The sequence below is a fragment of the Dromiciops gliroides genome, chromosome 6, assembly GCF_019393635.1.
Source record: "Dromiciops gliroides isolate mDroGli1 chromosome 6, mDroGli1.pri, whole genome shotgun sequence".
NCBI classification, from domain to species: Eukaryota; Metazoa; Chordata; class Mammalia; order Microbiotheria; family Microbiotheriidae; genus Dromiciops; species Dromiciops gliroides.
In genome coordinates this window covers 214,648,665-214,672,800 of record NC_057866.1, presented here as the reverse complement: position 1 = coordinate 214,672,800, position 24,136 = coordinate 214,648,665, and positions in this window count along the sequence as shown.

Genomic DNA, 24,136 nt, shown 5'->3' with positions numbered 1-24,136 from the left:
AAAGAAAAATCAATTGAGGCCGAGCTAAGATGGTGGAGAAAAGCCAGTGAGTATCCTGAGCCCTCCTTCACTTCCCTCAAAAACACCCATTAAATCAAGCCTCTGGACAGATTCTGACACTACAGAACCTGCAGAGAGACAGAGCGACACAGTCTTCCAACCAGAGAAAATTTAGAAGACTTCAGGAAAGTTCGGTCTTACTCAAGGAATAGGGAGGTACAGTACACAGCAGCACATCTCATTGTGGGGGTGGGGGTTCCCAGGAAAGTCAGCAGGAAGCTGTAGGCCATAGCTGAGCTACTGAGACCAGTAGAAAAACTCAGTAGCACCAGATGAGAGGGCAGGTTGTCAGCTAAAGGGCCACCCACAGGACAGGCACTACCAAGCCTGGCCATCTCAGCGTGCCTGGAGCAAGCAAAAGACAATGAGAAATCCACAAGCCATAGAGGCTTTAGTATAGAAAGTCAGTGAAACAGCCCCTATACCAAAACACAAGAAGCTTCAAAGAGGAAACTTGATGCCCCCAGAGCAGACCTCAAATTAAAAAAAAAAATATGAGTAAGAAACAAGAAAATATGAAATTCCTCATTGGAAAGACAACTGTCCAGAAAAAGAGATTCAGGAGAGATAATTTGAGAATCATTGGACTACCTGAAAGCCATGATCAGAAAAATAATCTGGACACCATATTACAGGAAGTTATCAAGGAGAACTGCCCTGATATTATAAAATCAGAGATTAAAATCATCATTCAAAGAATCCACAGATCACTTATTAAAAGAGAATATCAACACCAAATCCCAGAATTATCAGGTGAATGAGAGAGTATTCCAAGGAGTCAGAAAGTAGAAATGTAGGGACAGATAGGTGGCCCAGTGGATAAAGCACCAGCCCTGGATTCAGGAGGACCTGAGTTCAAATCCGGACTCAGACAATTCAAACTTACTAGCTGTGTGACCCTGGCCAAGTCACTTAACCCTCATTGCCCTGCAGAAAACAAACAAAAAAACAAACAAACAAAAAACAACCACCAAGAATCAATGTAAATATCATGGAACCACAGTCAGGATTGCTCAGCATTAAAGGAGCTTGGATTGTAGTCAAGAATTTATTTCCCAGCAAAACTCATCATTCTCTTTCAGGGGAAAAGATGTACATTCAATGAAATCTGGGACTTTCAAGGTTTCCTGATGAAAAGTCCAGAACTGAATAGAAAATCTGATCTTAACATGCAAAACTCAAGAGAAGTTTAACAAGGTAACTGAGGGGAAAAGTTATTCAATAAGGTTAAACTGTTTAAATCCCTACATGGAAAAATACATATAACTCTTGAGAACTGCATACATAGTTGGGCAGAAAGAAGGATTATACATGGAGGTTATAAGTATAAATTGTCCTTGATGTGATGATATAAAGAAAATTAAGGGGTTAAAAAGGGAGGTAATGGAGAGAAGGGGAAAGTGGAGGTGGAATGGGGTAAATTACATCATATGAAGAGTGCAAAAAACCTATTACGATAGAGGGAAATAAGGGAGGGGTGAACATTGTTTCAACCTTATTCTCACTAGATTTGATTCAAAGAGGGAATAACATATACATTCATTTGGATAAATAAACTTGGCTTATTCTTTAGGGAAGTAAAAGGGTAAGGGGAAAAGGGTGGGGCTGTTAGAAGGGAGGGCAGAAGCAGGGGAGAAAAGGGTAAAGAATAGGGAGGGTGGCTGATAAAAGGGAGGGCAGACTGGGGGAGGCAGGGGTAAGAAGAAAAACGTTGTTGAGAGGAATACAGTGAAATAAGGGGGGAAGTACAAAGGGGGTAAATAGAGTGGAGGGGAATAGACAGGTATTAATAATAACTGTGAATATGAATGGGATGAACTCTCCCATACAACAGAAGCAAATAGCAGAGTGGATTAAAAACCAGAATCCTACAATATGCTGTTTACAGGAAACACATTTGAAGCAGAGAGATACACAACAGAGTAAAGGTAAAAAGCTGGAGCAGAATATATTATCCTTCAGCTAAAGTAAAAAAAAAAAGCAGGGATAACAATCCTTATCTCAGACAAAGCAAAAGCAAAAATAGATCTAATTAGAAAAGATAAAGAAGCAAACCACATCTTGCTGAAAGGTACTATAGATAATGAAGTAATATCAATACTAAACATGTATGCAGAAAGTGATATAGCATCCAAATTCTTAGAGGAGAAGTTAAATGAGGGAAAAAAGAGGAAATTTACAGCTAAACTATACTAGTAGGGAATCTGAATCTTCCCCTCTCAGAATTAGATAAATTTAGCCACAAAATAAATAATAAAGAAGCTAAAGAGGTGAATAGAATGTTAGAAAAGTTAGACATGATATACGTATGGAGAAAATTGAATGGGGATAGAAAGGAATATACCTTTTTCTCAGCAGTGCACAGCACATTTTCAAAAATTGACCATGTATTAGGGCACAAAAACATCATAGTCAAATGTAGAAAGGCAGAAATAGTAAATGGCATCCTTATCAGATCATGATGCAATAAAAATTACATGTAAGGAAGAGCCATGGAAAGGTACACTGAAAATTAATTGAAAATTAAATAATTTCATTCTAAATCATGAGTAGGTCAAACAACAAATCATAGGAACAATCAATAACTTTATCCAAGAGAATGACAATAATGAGACAACGTATCAAAACCCAAGGGATATAGTAAAGCAGTGCTTAGGGAAATTTTTATAGCTCTAACTGCTTACATGAATAAAAAAGAGAAAGAGGAGATCAATGAATTGGGCATGCAACTTAAAAAGCTAGAAAAATAATGAATTAGAAATCCCCAATTAAATACTAAATTAGATATACTGAAAATTAAAGGAGAAATTAATAAAATTGAAAGGAAGAAAAGTATAGAATTAATTAATAAAATGCAGAGTTGATTTTAGGAAAAAAAAATAAAATAGATAAACCACTGGTTAATTTGATTTAAAAAAAGAAAGAAGAAAACCAAATTGCAGTATCAAAAATGAAAGGGGTGATTTTACCACCAATGAAGTGGAAATTAAAGCAATGATTAGGCCCTATTTTGCCCAACTGTACGCCAATAAATTTGACAATCTAAATGAAATGGATAAATATTTACAAAAATACAAACTGCCCAGGTTGACTGAAGAGGAAATAAAATCCTTAAATAAGCCCACATTAGAAAAAGAAATTGAACAAGCCATTATTGAACTCCCTAAGAAAAGATCTCCAGGACCAGATGGGTTTAAAATTGAATTTTACCAAACATTTAAAGAACAATTAATTCCAATATTATACAAATTGTTTGGAAAAATAGGTAAGGAAGGAGTTCTAACAAATTCCCTTTATGACACAAATATGGTGGTGATACCAAAACCAGGCAGAGCAAAAACAGAGAAGGAAAATTATTGACTAATTTCCCTAATGAATATTGATGCTAAAATCTTAAATAAGATATTAGCAAGGAGATTACAGCAAGTGATCAGCAGGATAATACACTATGACCAGGTGAGATTTATACCAGGGATGCAGGGCTGGTTCAACTTTAGGAAAACTAACAATCACAGAAGAAAACTAACCAAAATCAAATGATTATCTCAATAGATGCAGAGAAAGCTTTTGACAAAATACACCACCCATTCCTAATAAAAACACTAGAGAGGGGGCAGCTAGGTGGAGCAGTGGATAGAGCACAGTCCCTGGAGTCAGGAGTACCTGAGTTCAAATCCGGCCTCAGACACTTAACACTTACTAGTTGTGTGACCCTGGGCAAGTTACTTAACCCCAATTGCCTCACTAAAAAATTAAAACACACACACACACACACACACACACACACACACACACAAAACCCAAAACACTAGAGAGCTTAGGAATAGGTGGAACTTTCCTTAAAATAGTAAGCAGTATCTACTTAAAATCATCAGCAAGCATTATATGTAATGGAGATTAGTTAGAGGCCTTACTGATAAGATCAGGGGTAAAACAGGGATGTCCATTATCACCTCTATTATTTACTATTGTACTAGAAATGGTTGTGAGGTTTTTATTTCCTCCTACAAATTAATTTATTTTTTTTTGGTGCCATGCACATCTAAGATTATTTATATTTCTTTTCATTGACATTCAAAGTTTTTCAAAGATCTATCACATTTTACATTTATAACCCTTTATTCATCTCCTTATATCTTTCTTGTTTAGTTTATGGTTAGATTTATTAATGTCAGTAAAGGTTAAATTGACACATCTACCACTATGGATTTTTTGTTTCTTTTCTCTTTGTCTCTTTTCTCATAAAACATTTCCTTCAAAAATTTGGATTCTATGCCATTTGGTGCATATATTTTCAGTTTCAGTAATCTGTTACTTTTACCAAAATGCAGTTTCCTTCATTATATCTTTCAATTAGTTATGTTTTTGCTTTTGTTTTATCTGATATTATGATTGCTCTACCTGATTTTTCCATTTCTGTTTCTTATTGTAACACCCTGTTTTTCTGTTTCAAATATGTTTCTTGTAAATAACATTGTTGAATTGTGCTTTTTAATCCATTCTGATATCTCTTTTTCTTTTGTGGGTGAGTGCCTCTTATTCATATTCACCATTATGCTTGCAAAATATGTATTTCTCTCCACTCTCTGCTACTGTTCTTTTCTTCCTAACCATATCTGCTCCTCGAGACATTGTTTTGCTTCTGACCATTATAATGCTTTATCTGTCCTCCCTCTTATTGTCCCTTCCTTTCTCATAGTTACTCCTTTTGCCTCATAGTTCCCTGATGCATAATTTGATTTTTTTCTATTCAACTGTCTGTGTATACATATTCTTCCCTCTTTGAACCAATATACATTAGAGTGATATTCCAACATTACTTCCTCACCACATCATGCACTGAATTTTATAAATTCTTTTTTTTTTTTTAAACAGGGTAATGAGGGTTAAGTGACTTGCTCAGGTTCAAACAGCTAGTAAGTGTCAAGTGTCTGAGGTCGGAATTTACCTCAGGTCCTCATGAATCCAGGGCTGGTTCTTTATCCCCTGAGCCACCTAGCTTTCACTATAAATTCTTCTAAAGAACTTCATTTATGTTAGAAAATTTTCCATGGTTTTCCTCTCTTCATCATCCCTCATTCAGTACACCTTTTTATTTCATATTTCCATGTTTTTTCTTTCAACATTATTCCAAACTAGTGAATTCATACACATGGCATAGACTCCTCCTCAATTCCAGAATAATGATGGATTTCTTATGGTTATTACATATCTTCCTATATAAGAATGTAAACAATTTAAGATTGTTAATTTATTTATAATTTCTGACTTCAATTGCCTTCTTATGCTTCTCTTGAGTCTTGTGTTTGAATGTCATATTTTCTCTTTAACTCTGGTCTTTCATTAGGAAATGCTCAAATGTCCTCAATTTTCTTAAATATTTTTTATGATTATGCTCAGTTTTTCTGAGTAGGTAATTCTTTTTATTTTTTTTTTAATTTTTTTTTTAGTGAGACAATTGGGGTTAAGTGACTTGCCCAGGGTCACACAGCTAGTTAAGTGTTAAGTGTCTGAGGCCGGATTTGAACTCAGGTACTCCTGACTCCAGGGCTGGTTCTCTATCCACTGCGCCATCTAGCTGCCCTGAGTAGGTAATTCTTGATTGTAATAGTAGGTCCTTCTCCTCTGGAATATCATAATCTTATTCCTCCAGTACTTTATGCTGGTAGCTGTTAAGTCCTGTGTGATCCTTGTTTCCTCCTGCCTGCTTGAAATATTTTCTTTTGACATAGGGAGCTCTGAAATTTGGCTATACTATTGCTGATAGTTTTTATCTTTGGATTTCTTTCAGAAGTTTACTGCTGGATTCTTTCAACTTTTATTTTGTCTCATGGTTCCAAAATATCTGGGTTGAAATTCTTTGTAATAACTTTAAAAAATGATGTTGAAGCTCTTTTTCGATAATTGATTTTAGGTAGTCCAACAAGTCTTTACTTATCTTTCCCGAATCTATTTTCCAGGTCAGTTGTTTTTTTCCATTGATTTATTCATAATTTCTTCTGTTTTTGCTTGTTAGGATTTTGACTCTTTTTTGACATTTCATGGAGTCATTAGCTTTCATTTGAGCAATTTTATTTATTAAGTTGTTTCCTAAGTTTTCTATGTCTGTTAATATTTCTCCAGTCTGATTTTTTTAAACAGGTATATTCTTTTTTATTTTCTTTCTTTCTTTCTTTTTTTTTGTGTTTTTGGTTTTTTTGCAGGCCAATGAGTGTTAAGTGACTTGCCCAGGTTCACACAGCTAGTAAGTGTCAAGTGTCTGAAGCCATATTTGAACTCAGATCCTCCTGATTCCAGGATTGTTGCTTTATCCACTGTGACACCAAGCTGCCACCTAAACAGGTATTTTCTTCAGCATTTTTTGTGTTTTTTTTTTTACCAAGCATTTTTTTTCATAATCTTCATTTTTTATGGATCTCATTTATTTTTCTAATTTTTCTTCTACCACTCTTATTTGATTTTTAATGATCATTTAAAAATGATTCTTTAGCTCTTCTAGGAATTCTTATTGTAATTGTGTCCTCTCTGTATTTTTTTTAGGTTTTGCAAGTTATTGTTTTCTTCTATGTGTGCCTTGAACTTCCATGTAACCATAGTATCTTTACATGATCAGATTATTTTTGTCATTGTTATTTGCTCATTTTCCAGACTATTTCTTTACTTAGAAATCTTTGTTAGAGTTGGCCTCTCCTTATCTATGGGATTTAGGGTGGGGAGTGACTGGTCTGTGCTCATATCTTTTATCTTCTACTACTTTTATATATTGGTCTCAGGACCTTTAAGTTTTCACTATTTCCATCATTAGATGATACATGAAAAGGTATTTTCACTACTCTTCTGCTCTGTGGACTGGTCCTTAGCCAGGAAGGATCTTTTCTTTTCTCTCGCTTTTGGGATCATTACCTCCTCTCTGTGGAACTGTGGCCCCTAAAAGTGTCACAAAAGAACTGTATATCCCTTCCTCCTCATAGGACTCATATGTAGTGTCCTTGGATCTCTCACTGACAAGGTGATAGAGAAGTCTCTAGCATATCTGGGTCCTGTGCTGTTCCTTGCCATTGATGCATGCCACTGCTTTATTGGACTAATACTGCCACCACAGCTGGTGGTATTTCCATTGTTCTGTGAATTCCTGGTCAGACCCTAAGCTCAATATTACAGACCTCTCAATTTTTCTTGCCCCTTTTCCTAATTTTCACGGTTTTATTTTTGTGTTGAGTGTGTTGGGAGAGCTTGGGAAAAATACTAGCTTCACTTTGCCATTTTAATTCGCTCTGGCCCCTATTCTAGTTCATTTTTGGACACAGGTACTTGTCTCCTGAACTTTATTGTATCTCTCACATTCAAATTATTGAGTCATAAAATAGAGTAATATGTTAGCAAAGTGGAACATTGGATAGAATATCAGAATGAAAAAGTCCTGAGTTCCATTCTGGTCTCATACATTTAATAATTGTGTGACCTTGGCAAAGTTATTTAACCTGTTAGTTTCATTTTTCTCAACTTCAAAATGAGGACAATAATAATACCTCACTCCTGGGGATATTTTCAGGATAAAATAAGATAATGTTTTTTAAAGGACTTTGCAAACCTTAAAGCACTATGCAAATGCTAGTTGCTGTTGTTGCTCTTATTTTGAAACCATTTTCCTTTTAGTAAGTTGCAGTAGCTATTTTTTTAAGGTCAGGAGGTTTCATGATTTTTTCATCCATCATTGGGAAAATATTCATATTAATGAGATTGCCTTTTGAAGAGCTAAAAATTCAAGATGATTATAAAATTTCATATATGATATCAAGCTGGATTTCTTTTTTATGCTTTGTATTCAATCTGGGACCAAAGTCATTTTTATTTGAAACATCTGTCCAGTATATGTAGTACATATAATCAAGGAAAAACACATAAGAGAGGTAACATGCAAGAGTGTATCTAGTTTCTTATTATGACACTATGCAAATCACTTAACCTCTGTCTCAGTCTTGTCTCTTGTAAATTGGGAATAGTAATTACACCTGCTTTCCAAAGATGTTTTCAATGTTAAAGAAGGATATTTATAAAGTGCTTTATAAGCCTTAAAGTACTATATAAATAACCTTTATTATCTTTATTATTACCTTTATCATCACTTTCAGTTCTTTATTGAATATTGTTATTTCTTAAATTTTGTATAACTTTTAAAACTGGATTTTTGTTTTTGTAATTCAAATGCTGCATTTGCTTGGTTTTGATTCACAAATAGTGGATTTCTCAGAGAGGAAGTTTTATTCCATCTACTTCTCAGGCATTTGTGATGATTTATAGGGGAGTCATTTTAGGTACAGGAAATGTTTCTGAAATCCTGTCTGTTCTCGTCTCCTGTTTTCTTCTAATACACCATTGAAATATCATAGACCAAGATCAAAAAGATTTTAAAGCAATAAGCAAAATTCAAAAGGGTTAGTTATTCACCCTGTTGTCTCAGTTACTTTTGAGGTTATCAATACCATTTCTGTTCTTTTTGATTTTCTTGGAAACCTTTCTTCTTTGAGAAAGTTTTAAATTGATATCTTTAGGGCTTTAAAATTGTGTCATTGCTAGGTTGAAAATATTAATCCAGAAATAAAATATTTTTCATTTCTCATATGATATTTATCTTTTATGTGATTTTAGAAAGTTATAGATGAGAGTTTGGGGGAAAAAGATATGCGGTTTAATTTAAAACTTCAAAACAAAAGATTTTTGTGTGCGTGTTTGTGAAAAATAGCCTTTACCTTTTCTTATATTATTTTTTATCTAGTGCTATCTATCCTTTCCTTTGTAACCAGTAATTGAAAGTTGCTCCTTGTCCTTTATTATCGATGATCAGTGACAATATCTATACCTGCACCATACTATTCAACAAAATGGTTCCAGCAAAAAACAATAATCCATCTGTTATAAATCAAGTGGTCAAGTTTAATTAGATTTTGATTTAGATTTAGATTTCAGTGTCTTTTCCTTCTGTCTTCTTTCTTTGCTTCTCTTGCTTTTTCTCACTCTGCTTCTTATGTCTCTTCATCCATCCTAATTTTTCTATTATTAATTGTGCCTCTGTCTTTAATTTCTCCTAAATCTCTCTCTATTTCTCAGCCTATTCTTTTTAAATTCATATTAAAAGGTTATTAGACTTTATGTAATGTAATCAATAGCTGTTGTCCATAGTTCAGGTAAAGTCAAAATTGTTTACTTATATTGATAAGTGATTCTCCTTTACCTGCCTCCTGCTCCATGTAACTTCCTATCACTTACACCCTTCCCAATCACAACCATGGAATTCATAATGTTTTTGCTACTTAAATATTGTGCTTGTACTACAAAAATACATGGCATTTAAAACATTGTTTATTTTTTTATTGGAAATGGTATGGTAGAATGAAATGTCATTAAAACCATATACTTTAAAAAACTTTTTTTTTTGGATTAGGACAGCTAGTTTGTAAGTAATTTGTATAAAATTTGCTAAGCAGTATTTAAATATTTCAATGTAACCCTTTTTTTATAATTATAATCTTTAGAATACAATACATGGAAATGTAAATTAATGGCTCCATTAAACATTATTGAGAATCAATTATTACATGTATTTGAAAGTAATTTTCTTAAAGCATCAATCAGATGATGTCACACCCATATTCAATAAAGTACCTTGGCTCACTTTATCTCTAATATTATTGTATATTACTCTTTTTGGTATTTGATAATCCCTGGAAGCTGGGATTTTGTTTTTATTTTTCACATTTCCCCCTACACATTACACACCTTTGCTTACTCTAAGGATTAACCTTACTGAGCTTGAGTTTGTTTCACTCACATATCACGCCACATCCCATCTCTTTGCCTTTGTACTCTCTACCCCTATGTGTGGAATACATTTCCTCCTCATCTATGTTTCCTGGAAGCCTTAGTTTCATTTTAATATTCAAGTTAAATTAATATTCCTGAAGAAACCTTTCCTGAATCTCTCTCCCCTTTCCCACAGCAAAAATTGCCCACCTTCCCAAAGTTACCATGCATTATTTTTGCATATATTCTTTAAATTATTTAAAATATGCAAGATACATTTTAAAAATAAATTCTGAAATTGTAACACTAATGTATTGTTGGTGGAGTTTTGAACTGATCCAATCCTTCTGGAGAGTAATTTGGAATGATGCCTAAAAGGCTATGGTGCTATTCATATTCTTTGACCCAGTTATAGCTCTATTTGTTATGTATCCCAAAGAGTTGATGTACAAAAATATTCATAGTAGCTCTCTTTGTGGTGGCAAAGAATTAGAAATTGAGGGGATGCCCATATATTGGGGAATGGCTAAACAGGTTGTGGTATATGAGTGTTGTACTATTGTACTAAGAAATGAGAAGCGGGTAGATTTCAGGAAAAAAAACAAACAAGTGGGAAAGAATTAATTGGACTGATGCTGAGGTTAGCAGGGAGAACCAGGAGAACATTGTACATAGGAATACTAACATAGTGTGATGATCAGCTGTGATAAACTTAGCTCTCCTCAGTAATACAATGATTCAAAACAATTCCAAGGAACTTCTGATGGAAAATGCTCTCCATATCCCCAAAAAGACCGCCCGAGTCTGCATGCAGATAAAATCATACTATTTTCAATTTTGTTGTTGTTGTTTTGTTTCTTTCTTCTTGTATGTTTCCCTTTTGTATTGATTATTCTCTCAGCACATGACTAATTTGGAAATAGTTTTAACATGATTGCATTTTATAAGCTATAACAATTTGCTTTCTGTCTTGGGGAGGGGAAAGGAAGGAAAGGAGTGAGAATTTGGAACTCAAAATTTTATAAAAATGAGTGTTGAAAACTATCCTTACATGCAACTGGGCACAATTAAAATCTATTAAGATTGAAAAAATATGGAAAGTCCTCAAGTAGAAGGGATTTTTGTTTATATCTCTTCTGATTAGAACAGTACCAGGTACCTAGTAAGTTTTCAAGAAATTCTTATTAGGTGCTAATATCTACAAATAATGCATAATGAATGACTTCTGGAAACTGTGATAGATTTTATTTGTATAAAACTTAAACTTTAATGCAATTAAAATTATCTTTTTTTGCTTCCCACAATTTTCTCTATGTCACATTTTTGCATAATTCTTTTATTTTGAGTATTTCTTAAAAATTAAATAAATTAAAATATAGTATTTCTTTTTTTTCCAAATTACATATAAAGATAATATTTCAGGGGCAGAGCCAAGATGTTTGAGGAAAGGCAGTGACTTGCTTGAGCTCTCCCCAAGACATCTCCAAATACCTTAAAAAAATGCAATAAGACAATTCCTGGAGCAGCAGAACCCACAAAAATACAGGGAGAAGTAATTTTCAGCCAAAGACAACTTGGAAGGTTGGCAGGAAAGGTCTGTTGTATCTGAGTGAGAGCGTAGTGTAGCCTGCCACAGCCTGTGCCAGCTAAGTCCCAGCCCCAGCACAGATAGCGCAACAGTAAATCAGGAGTAGGCCCCTGGAGCCTTTGAAGTGGCAGCAACTGCTTCGCAATTCAGCCAACAGATGGTAAGTGTGTTGAAAAACTGGCCAAAAGGAGATTACAGGGATCGCTTTGCTACCACTGAGGCAGGACTCTGTTGTTTTGCCCATACTTGGATCCATGTCACAGTTTTGGCTGGTGTTCCCAGGCAGGGGAAGAGCACAAGCACACAAGATCTTTTAGCCACAGTGGAGGAGGATTCTGTTTCTAGTTCCAGGGCAGAAAAACAGAACTGAGGTTGCTGGCAAACCAAAGCACAGGCTAGGAGAGGAGAATACACCTCTCCTTGAATCATACCACCTTGGAAGAACTAAAACCTTACAAATTCCTAGAAGTATCTCTGAAAACATCCGAACAAACCCCCTGAAGCTTGGGACAGTGTGGTGTCAACCTTGGAAGCTGTGCCCCACTTTAACAAAGAGTTAAAATCAAGAAATAGGCTGGGATAATGAGCAAACAGAAAAAAAACTCAACATAGAAGGTTTCTATGGTGGAAAGGAAGACCAAAATACACCCTCAGAAAAAGAAGACAAAGGCAAAGCTCCTAAATCCAAAGCTTCCATGAACAAAATATGAATTGGTTTCAGGCCATACTAGCACTCAAAAAGAATTTGAAAATAAAGTAATAGAGGTAAAGGAAAAAATGTAAAGAGAAATGAGAGTGATTCAAGAGAAACTTAAAAAAAGTCAACAACTTGGTAAAGGAGACACAAGAAAATACTGATGAAAATAACTTTAAAGAACAGACTAAGCCAAATGAGGAAAATAATGCATTGAAAAGGCAAATTGGCCAAATGGTAAAGGAGGTACAAAAGCTCTCTGAAGAAGATAACTCCTTAAATTAGTGTTGAACAAATGGAAGCTATTGATTTTATAAGAAATCATGAAACAATAAAGCAAAACCAAAAGAATGAAAAAAATAGAAGGCAATGTGAAATATCTCTTTGGATAACACCTAACTTGGAAAATACATCCAGGAGAGATCATTTGAAAATTATTGAACTACATTAAGGCCAAGATCAAAAAGAACCTAGATATCATCTTCCAAAAAATTGTCAGGGGAAATTGCCCTGATATTCTATAACCAGAATGTAAAATAGAAATTGAAAAAATCCACTCATCACCTTCTGAAAGAGATCCTAAAATGTAAACTCAGGAATATTGTAGCCAAATTCCTGAGCTCCAAGGTCAAGGAGAAAATATTGCAAAGTTCCAGAAAGAAACAATTCAAGCATTTTGCAGCCACAGTCAGCATAACACAGGATCTAGTAATTCCTACATTAAAGGATCAGTAGGCTTGGAATATGATCTTCTAGAGGGCAAAGGAACTGGGATCACAACCAAGAATCACCTACCTAACAAAACTAAGAATAATCATTAATGGAAAAATTATAATTCATTGAAGAGAGGAGTTTCAGGCATTCTTGATGAAAAGTCCTTATCTGAATAGAAAATTTTACTCTCAAATACAAGACTCTAGAGAAGCATAAAAAGGTAATAAGGGATATTAAAAGGTTACACTATTTACATTCCAATATGGGAAAATGATATTTGTAACTTACAAGAACTTTCTCATTATGTGGGCAGGTGGATGGAGGATATTTAGACAGAAGGCACACATGTGTGAGTTGAATATGAGGGGATGATATAGTTTTTAAAATTAAAAAATATAGTTAAAATTAAAGGGTGAGGGAGGACTGCCCTGGGAGAAGGGGAAAGGGAGAAAATAATGGGGTAAAGTATCTGAAAAAAAAGAAGAAAAAAATTTATACAGTGGAGGGGAAGATGGTGGCGGTTCTGGGGTTTGAGTGAACCTTACTCTCATCAGAAATGGCTCAAAGGGGGAATAACATACATACTCAATTGGGTAATCTACCTTACCATGTGGGAATGTAAGAGAGGAAGGGGATAAAGGGGGGAGGCGATAGAAGGTAGGGCAGATTGGGCAAGGGGGCAGTAGGAAACAAAACACCTTTGAGGATGGAATGGGTGAAAGTAAATAGAGAATAGAATAAATGGCATGGGGAAGGAGTAGGGGGTACAGAAGTTCAGTTAGCAATAGTAAATGTGAAAAAAATTGTGAAGTATGTTTGTCTGATAAAGGCCTCATATCTCAAAAACATAGAGAACTATGTCAAAGTTGTTAAAATAAGACCCATTCTCCAACTGACAAGGGACCAAAAGATATGAAGAGTTTTAAGATGAAATCATTAAAAAAATCTATAGCCATATGAAGAAAAATGGTTTACCTCACTATTGATTAGAAAGATCTAAGTCAAAACAATTTTGGGGTACTACCTCATACCTATTGGATTGCATAATAAGAAAGGAAAATGACACATGCTGTAGGCGATATGTAGAAAATGAGACATCAAGGTATTTTTGGTGAAATTGTAAACTGAATCAAACATTCTGTGGAGCAATTTGAAACTATGGCCAAAGGGCTATAAAACATGCATGTTTTGACCTGGTTATACCAACATAAAGTGAGTATCTAAAAAGATATTAAAAAACAAAATGTTAAAGGACTTACACATGCAAAAATTATGTATGGCAATCCTTTTATGGATCAAAGAATTTGAAAGTGAAATGACATCAATTGGGGAATGGCTGACCAAATTGTGGGATGAGATTGTGATGGAATACTATTTTATGATAAGAAATGATAAGCAGGATGTTCTCAGTAAAACCTGGAAAGACGTATTTGTGCTGGTACAAAGTGAGATGTACTGTATACAAAGTAACAGCGATATTGTAAGATGACCAGCTGTGAATGACTTGGCTATTCTCAGTAATGTTATGATCTAAGACAACTCTGAAGGACTTGTGAACATGCAATCCATCTCCAGAGAACAGATGGTGTCTGAATACATATCGAAGCATATTTTTTAGTGTTTTTTTTTGGTTTTTTTTTATACAACCTGACTAATGTGGAAATGTTTTGCATGACTAAACATGTATAACTTATATAGAATTGCTTCTGTTCTTAAGGGGTGAGGGGGTGGGAAGAAGAGAATTTCGAACACAAATTTTGGACATTAAAATATTTTTTACTTGTAATTTGGGGAAAAATAAAATTCTAAATAAATGAAAAATATATTAAAATATAATTATTGGCATTTAATTTTACAAGATTTTAAATCCCAGATATTTTCTCTCTTTCTCCACTCCCCTTTTCCTAAAATGGAAGGCAATTTTATATAGGTTCAACATGTCTTTGCATGTAAAAAATATTACCATATTAGTAACAGTTGTGAAAGAAGAACAGATCAAGGGGGGGAAATCAGGACTAAAGATAAATTGAAAAAAGTATGATTTGACCTATATTCAGAGTCCATAAGTTCTTTAACTGGATGTAGATAAGAATTTTCCTTTGTGAGTCCTTTGAACTTCTCTTGGATCATTGTAGTAATGAGAAGACCTGAGTCATTTATTGTTGATCATAACACAATGTTGCTGATACTGTGTACAATGTATTCCTTGTTCTACTCATTTTACTTAGCATGAGTTCATGTAAGTGATTCCAGGTCTTTCTAAAATATGCATGCTCATCATTTTTATTGCACTATAAAAATAAATTCATTATATTCATATACCACAGCTTGTTTGGCCATTATGCAATTGATGCTCATCCTCTCAATTTCCTATATTTTGCCACCATGAAAAATATTTTTGCATATGTGGGTACTTTTCCACTTTTTTATCATCTCTTTTGGAATATAGACCTGGTAGTGGCTCAAATTGCAGTATGTGCAATTGGTTGCCCTTTGGGTATGGATCCAAATTATTCTCCTGAATGGTTGGATCAGTTTAGACCTCTACAAATAATGCATTAGTGCCCCAATTTTCCCACTACCTCTCCAACATTTAAAATTTTCCTTTTTTGTCACATTAGGCAATATGCTAGGTGTGAGGTGATACCTCAACATATTTTCATTTGCATTTATCTAATCAAAAGTGATTTAGAGGGGGCAGCTAGGTGGTGCAGTGGATAAAGCACCAAACCTGGATTGAGCAGGATGTTAGTTCAAATCCTGCCTCAGACACTTGACATTTACTAGCTGTGTGACCCTGGGCAAGTCACTTAACCCTCATTGCCCTGGGGAAAAAAAGGTTTAGAGCACTTCTTTATATGTCTATAGATAATTTTGATTTCTTCATCTGAAAACTGCCTGTCCATATTCTTTGACCATTTACCAATTGGCTTGTATTCTTCTAAATTTTACTTTGTTCTCTATATATTTGAGAAATGAGGAAAATTCTGGTAATTTTAAAAATTTACTCTGCTATCCACTTCTGCTTTATGGGAGAGTTCATCCCATTCACATTCATAGTTATGATTACTCACTGTTTTCATTCCATCCTCTTTTTCTTCTTTTTTGTCCTCTCTCTGTTCAAACTTTACCTCCTTGAGAGTGTTTTGCTTCTGTCTACTGCCTCCCTCAGTCTTCTTTCTCTTCAATCAGTTCCCATACCATCCACTTTACTTAATTTCATCCCCTCCTACTTTACTGTTACATAAGATAGATTTCTATATTCAACTTTCTATGCATATTATTCCATCTTTGTGTCAATACTGAGGTCCAAGTGATGTCCATATCTGACCCTTCTATCTTTCCCTCTCCTGTAAAAGGTCTTTCACACCTGTTCATGTAAGATGATTTACCCAGTTCTGCCTCTCCCTTTGTTCTGCACCAGTGTACTCTTCTTTTTCTTCTCTCAATCATTTTTGTCATTCCCTCAAATTCATCTTATACCTGTACCCTGTGTCTATGTATATTGCTTACAGCTGCATTATGAGTGATACAATTTTTAAGAATTGCAAGGATCATCTTCCTATGTAGGGATATAAACATTTAAGATCTATTGAATCCTTTACATTTTATTTTCCCCTTTTCCTTTTTAGACTTGTCTTGGGTATTGATATTGAAAATAGATTTATACTTGTTCAATTCTGGTTTTCTGCTAATGAATGCTTAAAATCTTTCTACTTCACTGAATGACCATTTTCCCCTTTAATTATTATGCTTAATTTCACCAGATAGGTGATTCTTGGTTGTTGTCCTACCTTCTTTGCCTTCTGGAAAATTATGTTCTATAACCTTCAACATTTAGATGTTGCAGAAGCTAAATCCTGTGTAATCTTGATTGTGTTTCCCCAATATTTGAATTGTTTCATTCCGGATACTTGCAGTATTTTTCCCTTGACCTGGTAGTTCTGAAAATTGGCTATAATATTCCTTGGAGTATTTATTTGGGGATCTCTTTTATGAGGTAATTGGTGGATTCTTTTAATTACTATTTTGCCCTCTGGTTCCAAAATAACAAAAAGTTTTTCTTGATAATTTCTTTAAAGATACTGTCCAGGTTCTCCTTTTCATTCTGGTTTTCACGTTATCCAATTATCCTGTCATTATTTCTCCTGGATCTATTTTCCACATCATTTGTTTTTTCAATGAGGGATTTTAAATTTTCTTCTATTTCTTTTTCTTTCCATTGGATTTGTTTAATGATTCTTGATATCTCACAGAGTCATTAGCTTCCATTTGCCCAGTTCTAACTTTTAAGGAGTTGTTTTCCTCAGTTAGATTTTGTACTACCTTTTCCATTTGGCCAATTATTCTTTTTTTTTTTTAATGTATGAGGTATTTTATTTTTTCTGTTACATGTAAAGATAGTTCTCAACTTTTGTTTATACATGCTTTACAATTTCAGATTTTTCTCCCTCCCTCCCCTCCCTCCCCCCTCCCCTAGACAGCAGGTAATCTGATATAGGTTATATCTATATATCTCTATACATATACATATAGATATATATATACACACACACATATATATATACACATAATAACATTAATCCTATTTCTGCATTAATCCTGTTACAAGAGAAAGAATCAGAGCAGTGATGCAAAACCTCAAAATAGAAAAAAAAAACAACAGCACCCAAAACAAAAGAAATAATATGGTTCAATCAGCATCTATACTCCACAGTTCTTTCTTTCTTTTTTTTTTTCTTGGATTTGGAGATCCTCTTCTATCATGAGTTCCCTGGAACTCTTCTGTACCATTGCATTGGTGAGAAGAATATAGTCCATCACAGTAAGTCAACACTCATTGTCATTTGGCCAATTATTCTTTTTAACCAATTGTTCTTTTTTCCTAGCTGTTGATTCTTTTTTTCATAATTCTCTTGTATCACTCTCATTTCCTTTTTCAATTTTTCTTCTACCTTTCATACAATTTTTAAGCTCCCTTTTAAAGTTTTTTTTTCTGAGTTTGAGACCACTTCCTGTTTTTCTTAGAGCTTTTACCCACAGATATTTTGACATTGATTTCCTTCTGAGTTTGTGTCTTGGTTTTCCGCGATTCCACAATAAAATCTTATGGTCATATACTTTCTGTTATTGTTTTCGTTCATTTTTTGACCTTTTCCCTTTGTTTTAAATTTGATCTCTACTCTCAGGATAGGAAAGAAGCATAACAAGCTAGTGCATATCATTTCAGGACATTTGGAGTTGAACTATATAGAAAGATTGAGAGATAGATGTCAATTCTATAACTTAAGGAGAGGAAAAAATAATTTGTATTTTAATTTCTTAAAATGAAATCGTAGTATTATGCATCCCTTTTGTTATGTTCCTTTTTCTAAAAAAATACATTATCCAACACTCAAAACAAATCAGACACCAGGACTGGTGCTCAATTCATTGTGCCATCTACCTACCCCCAAGTAGCTCCAATTTGGACAGCTCCAGTTGTTAGGGTATATTTCTTTACATCAAGTAATCATTTGACTCTGTAATTTCTATTCCTTGCTCTAGTATTACTTTCTTTTTTTTTTAAGTGAGGCAATTGGGGTTAAGCAACTTGCCCAGGGTCACACAGCTCATAAGTGTTAATTGTCTCCGGCAGGATTTGAACTCAGGTACTCCTGACTTCAGGGATGGTGCTCTATCCACTGTGCCACCTAACTGCCCCCTCTAGTATTACTTCCTTGAGCTAAGCAGAATATTTAACCACTCTTCCATATGATATCTTTTTGAATATCTGAAGGAAGCTACTATCACTAACACTTATCCTCAGCGTTTACTTCTCTAGACTAACATCCCCACTTATTTTAAATAACCTTCATATGGCATGTTCCAAAGACTTTCAACAATCTAATTGAATTCTTTGGTTCATATTAAGTTTATCAGCATGCTTTCAAAACATTATGCCCAAACTGAACTGAAGATCTATACATACTCTGACCAGGTCAAAGTTCAGTGGGACTACAAATTCTTTATTCCTATAACTTTTGACTCTTAATACAACCAATATTGTTTTAGATTTTTTCAACTTCCTTAGCACAGAATAATAATTGTAAAGTCCAATAAAACAACCAGATGTTTTCAGACAAACCTCTACTTAATGATGCCTTTCTTATATTTATCAAGTTCATTTTTTGAAAACAAGAGTAGGTCTATGCATACATACATAGATATATACATATTTATTACATTATAATTTTTATTAAATTCAGTTCTAGGTTATTAGAAAATTTGGCATCTTATTGTTGTATTCTGAGCTGTGTCTCATAGTTTTATTCCATTGGTGAATTTGTTGAGGATTCCATTTATGTCCTTATCTAAAATAAGGAAATTAATACAGAGCTAATGTACAATTTGGTTATCTGCTAATAAGAACTTAAGCAGAGATTTATAACCATATTTTCAAATGTGAAGAAAAACATTTGAATACACCATATAAGAGTGAGTAATGTTTCCTCTTACTCCTGAAAGGAACTTTGTACCTAAATCCAAATCTCTCCTGCTATATCCTAGGCACATTTCATGTACTCTGCTCTGTCACTGATCATACAAGTTCAGTTGCATTATTAAAACAATATCACATATGTATAGTATAAAAAACAACATTGAGAAATTGCTTTAAAATACTAAAGAAGTTTGTTCAATGTAATGACCAGCTATACTTACAGAGGACTGAGGATGATGCATGATGCCAAATATCTGCCAAAGTCATAATAGATTGATAATACAGAATGAAACATTTTTTGAACACAGCAAATAAGGTAATTTATTTTGTTTGACTATTCATGCTTGTTTCCAGGTTCTCTGTCTCTGCCTCTGTCTTTCTCTATTTCTCTCTGTCTCTCTTGCTGTCTCTGTCACAGTCTGTGTCTCTCTCTCTGTCTCTCTGTCTCTCTCTGTCTCTGTCTCTGTTTCTCTCTCTCTGTGGTCTCCATCTCTCTCCTCTTCCTCTCCTCTCTCTTCCTGTTCCTTCTCTTATTCATTGAAAAAAATAACTGTTAAAAAAGAAAACAAATAAAGATGAAATTTTAGTATCCAGGTTTTAATATGACTTTAAATAGGATACACAAATATTCCCCAACCATTAAGTACTTACTTCATGCTAGATATTGAATGAAGGTCTAAGGATATAAAAGTATATCATAAGAGAATCAATTCTCAAGAACTTTATACTCCAGTGAGATAGAGGACACATATATAAATAGGTGTGTGTGAGTATAGTATACTATAATATAATGTAGTGTCGTACAGGATATTATAGTACAGTAAACTTAGTAAATAATAGTAAATAAACATATTAAATAATATACTAAAGTAAACATATGTAGTATAATAAACAATGGGAAGAGAATATTAAAAAAAAATATTGTTTGACCCATTCGTTCTTTGGAATGAAATTATTTAGTTTCCAATTGATTTTCATTCTACTTTTCCATGGCTCTTTCTTACATGTAATTTTTATTGCATCATGATCTGAGAAGGATGCATTTACTATTTCTGCCTTTCTACATTTGACTATGATGTTTTTTTGCCCTAATACATGGTCAATTTTTGAAAATGTGCCATGTGCCGCTGAGAATAGGGTATATTCCTTTCTATTCCCATTCAGTTTTCTCCAGACATCTATAATGTCTAACTTTTCTAGTATTCTGTTCACCCCTTTCACTTCTTTCTTATTTATTTTGTGGTTAGATTTATCTAATACTGAGAGGGGAAGATTCAGATCCCCCAATGGTATAGTACTACTGTCTAATTCCTCTTGTAACTCATTTAACTTCTCTTCTAAAATTTTGAATGCTATACCACTTGGTGCATACATATTTAATATTGATATTGCTTCATTATCTATAGTGCCTTTTAGGAAGATGTAGTTTCCTTCTTTATCTCTTTTGATGAGATCTATTTTTGCCTGTGCTTTGTCTGAGATAAGGATTGCCACCCCTGCTTTTTTGACTTTAGCTGAAGCAAAATATATTCTGCTCCAGTCTTTTACTTTTGCTCTGTGTGTATCTCTCTGCTTCAAATGTGTTTCCTATAAACAGCATATTGTAGGTTTCTGGCTTTTAATCCACTCTGCAATTCACTTCCATTTTATAGCAGAGTTCATCCCATTCACATTCACAGTTATTATTACTGACTGTCTATTCCCCTCCATTCTATTTACCCCCTTTGTACTTCCCCCCGCCTTCTTTCACCCTATTCCTCCTCACCAACATTTTACTTCTTACCCCTGCCTCCCCCAATCTGCCCTCCCTTTTTATCACCCCCTCCCTTTTCTTTACCATTTTCTCCCTTGCTTTTATCCTCCCTTCTATCAGTCCCCCACTTCCCCTCCCCCTTTATTTCCCTAAAGAATAAGTTTCTTTATCCAAATGAATGTATGTTATTCCCTCTTTGAATCACATCTAATGAGAGTAGAGTTGAAACAATGTTCAACACCCCCCTTCTTTCCCTCTATTGTAATAGTTTTTTTAACCTCTTCATATGATATAATTCACCCCATTCCACCTCCCCTTTCGTCTTCTCCCTATAGGCTCCCTTTTTAACCTTTTAATTTCCTTTATGTCATCACATCAACGACAATTTATATTTATACCCTCTGTGTATAATGCCTCTGTCTGCCCAAATACATTTACAATTCTCAAGAGTTATAACTAATATCTTCCCTTGTAGGGATGTAAACAGTTTAACCTAATTGAGTAAGTTTGTTTCCTCCTGTTTACCTTTTTAAACTTCTCTTGACTCTTATATGTTAAGATTGAATTTTCTATTCAGTTCTGGTATTTTCCTCAGGAAACCTTGAAAGTCCCCAGTGTCATTGAATGTCCATCTTTTCCCCTGAAAGAGAATGCGCAGTTTTGCTGGGTAATAGATTCTTGGCTGCAGTCCAAGCTCCTTTGCCTTCCAGAATATCATATTCCAAGCCTTGCGGTCCTTTAATGTTGACGCTGCCAGGTCCTGAGCAATCCTGACTGTGGCTCTATGATATTTAAATTGCTTCTTTCTGGCTGCTTGGAGTATTGTCTCCTTTACCTGATAATTCTGGAATTTGGATACAATATTCCTTGGATTTTTCTTTTTGGGGTCTCTTTCAGGAGGTGGATTTATTCAGTGATAATTTTATCCTCTGATTCTATGATATCAGGGCAGTTCTCCTTAATAATTTCCTGGAATATGGTGTCTAGATTCTTTTTCTGGTCATGGCTTTCAGGCAGTCCAATGATTCTCAAATTGTCTCTCCTGGATCTGTTTTCCAGAACAGTTGTCTTTCCAAGGAGGTATTTCACATTTTCTTCTATTTTTTTCATTCTTTTGATTCTGCTTGACTGATGCCTGGTGTCTCATGGATTCCTTATCTTCCAACTGTCTAATTTTAATTTTTAAGGCATTGTTTTCTTCAGGGAGATTATGCACCCTTTTTTCCCATTTGGCCAGATGAATTTTTTTAAGGAATTGTTTTCCTCAGCCAATTTTCGTGCTTCCTTTTCCTAGTTGCTGATTCTTTTTTCATAATTTTCTTGTGTTGCTTTCATTTCTCTCAATTGATTGTCTTTTTGCAGGGCAATTGGGGTTAAGTGACTTGGTCAGGGTCACACAGCTAGTAAATGTCAAGTGTCTGAGGGCGGATTTGAACTCAGGTCCTCCTGAAACCAGGGCCATTGCTTTATCCACTGTGCCACCTAGCTGCTCCTCTATCAATTGATTTTTTGTTTTGTTTTGTTGGACAATGAGGGTTAAGTGGCTTGCCCTGGGTCACATAGCTAGTAAGTGTGAAGTGTCTGAGGTCAGATTTGAACTCAGATCCTCCTGAATCCAGGGCCAGTGCTCTATCCACTGCGCCACCTAACTGCCCCCTCAATTGATTTTTAAAATCCTTTTTGAGCTCCTCCCAGAAGGCTTTTTGTTCTTGAGACCAATTCATCTTCCCTCTTGAGGCTTCACATGGAGGCAATTTGGGAGTATTGCCCTCATCTGAATTTGTGTTTGCCTCTTTCCTGTCAAACAGAAGCTCTCGATGGTGAGAGTTCTTTTTTGTTTTTTACTCATAATGCAACTTATTTTATTTTTTATTTTTTTAAAGTTAAGGTATCCTCTGGGGGCACCAGGTTCCCTGTGTCAAGCTTCTTGTGCTGGGATATAGGGGCTATGTCACCACTCTGGACTTCCCTGTCAGAGTGTGCTGGAAACAGTGGACGTGGCCGAGTGTGCTGGGATCAGTAGGCCTTTTGGCGCCTGTCCTGTGGGTATCCCTCCAGCTGGCAACTCTTATGGAAAATAAATAGACAGAAACAGCCTTTTATAGGAAATGTGACATTATATTTTAACTATAGATAAAGATGCTTTAAATAAAAAAGGGTGACAGCTTTTCTTCAGTCTTCTCCATGCTCCTCTCTACTTTCTTGCACAGAGCCCTATGTAGCAGAGCAACTAGCTGATATTGTGGACTTGGAATAAAAAATTCTGGGTCATTACTTGCCTTCTTCATATTACTAACTATGGGATTTTAGCCACATCACTACCTTTCTTAGCATTTTAAATTATAAAATAGTGATTGCAAAAACTCAGAATTGTTGAAATAAGAACAGTCAACTGCAAATATGTTATTTTTATTGCAGTAAAGTAAATAAAGTCAAACTTAACAAACTGATGTCAATTGGCAAGTAAATGATTACAGCCACATTTTTGTTTATCTACTCCTTCATAAAGGAACCCCATTGCATAAGATGGGTTTACAACATATGAGATTGATTAATCAACTTATAGAATGTGAATATAATTTTAGAGTAAAGAGATCATAACTATATCACCCTATCTAAATATGGTCCATCAAAACAATTTGAATGCAAGATAGTTTACATTTGGACTGAAAAATATAATAGATGGCCCAATTAAGAAATAAATGGTCAGCCTCCTTTTTCTACCAGCTTTCCCCTTACTCCACCAAAATTGCTACCCTGCAGCCCCTGTGACACATCATTACTTTTCCCATACTTTGCCTATGACATTTTTCTTAGGCTAAATGCTTGTCCTCCCTCAACCTTTATATTTATCCACTCTCCCGACTCGTGCTTCAAGGCTTAGCCCAATTTCCTCACTCCATTCTGGTTGTCCTAACTTATTTTTATCTTGAACTTATACTCATTTTTGACAGCTTTTTTTATACTATCCTGCATCCTAATATAAAATAATAGCAATAACAAGAAGAAGAAGCAACAATGATAGTAATAACAACACCAGCAACA